At 36.5% G+C, this 1,442-nt stretch overlaps 1 pseudogene; it reads right to left on the bottom strand.

The window, feature by feature from the left end:
* The window catches only part of LOC107750433 (membrane-associated transporter protein-like), an 11,348-nt pseudogene that overhangs the window by 5,228 nt on the left and 4,678 nt on the right, over positions 1-1,442 (bottom strand).

Here is a 1,442-nt window from a genome sequence, read left to right on the forward strand (position 1 = left end):
TATATATTTATATATATATATAGTGTGTGTGTATATATATATATATATATATTTAACATTCTGCACTATTTTAGGTCATTAATCACATAAGTAAATGTATGTACTCTTGTACAGACAATAAGATGTTCTTGCTTCCATTGAAAAACAAGATGCTCTTTGAATTATTATTATTATATTTATTTGTACAATTATATAATAATAATTATAACACATATTAAACTTTTAAAGGATTACTATTATCATGAACAGTACCAATAACAACAATAATGCATTATTATTATATTATTAATTCAAATTTTCTCAAATTATTATGCTGAAAATATGATTTTTTTTGTACTAATGCAAATACAAAACAGTTATTTTCATAGTGGTCTCAGAATTGTAGACTTGACCATATAATATGAGGCACATATGTATAAAATCCCCTGCTATATTATGTAACTATTCTTAACTGTAAACCTGGGCCTGTTTTAATACTTAATGATTTAATAAAATATAGTTTGAACTTTTTCACACCTCATAATGAAGTTACACACAATATGGCCATAATGAGTAATCATAATGTCATCACATCACCACAAAGACCTCTTAACATACCATTATTTGTTGTATTTTTAATAAAACGGAAAAGGCATGTCCTCATTTTCATTATCGACCAAACGAGGAATTGTTTCTGTGAAAGGCATGAGTATCCAGCCTAATTACAGCTCACTAAGGCTGATGCTCCAAGGTCTGAAACATGTCATTAAAATGTGAGGGGAAATTGGGTGCAGGCTGAAGCCAAGAATAAAAGCCACATGAAAGGGATTCAAGGTAACACAAATGACCAACCTCGCTGTTAGGCTGCTTGACACTGGGTGTGACTGTATTGGCTTCACTCAGGGCAGAAAACGAGCGCTGCCTCATTTCAGGCAGAGGTTGTGGCTCTTTGTATACCGCGCCGTAGCCGTTATGATGTGGGTTTTCCAGGAGCAGAGACGTGGCTGGACAAGAGTCCGAACTGTGATCTTTGATTAGTGGTTTCTCTGGGATGCTGAAAAGGTGCATGGTGAGAAAAAATAGATAACTTGGTATTCTGAACCCAGTACGACACCAAGAGCAGAGTGACCCCAGTCCATGGCTCCAATCAGGTATCCACAGGCTCCACCTAGACCTGCAAGGAAACACAGCAGACTGCTTTGAAAAAAAATCTAGCTCAGAAAATCAAACACAACTGAAAGTTTCGGTGGGATGTGCTCTATTTGTAAAAACCAAAATGCTACTTCAAAAGTCAGATAAGGCACTAAAAGTACTTTAGTGCTTAATGGTTAGGGAAGTACTTTGGGGGAAGTCATGGCCTAATGGTTAGAGAGTTGGACTCGTAACCCAAAGGTTGCGGGTTCGAATCTCATACCGGCAGGGATTGTAGGTGGGGGGTGTTAAGGTACAGCGCTCTCTCCCAC

The sequence above is a fragment of the Sinocyclocheilus rhinocerous genome, unplaced genomic scaffold (assembly GCF_001515625.1).
Source record: "Sinocyclocheilus rhinocerous isolate Xijiao unplaced genomic scaffold, SAMN03320098_v1.1 scaffold882, whole genome shotgun sequence".
NCBI lineage: Eukaryota > Metazoa > Chordata > Actinopteri > Cypriniformes > Cyprinidae > Sinocyclocheilus > Sinocyclocheilus rhinocerous.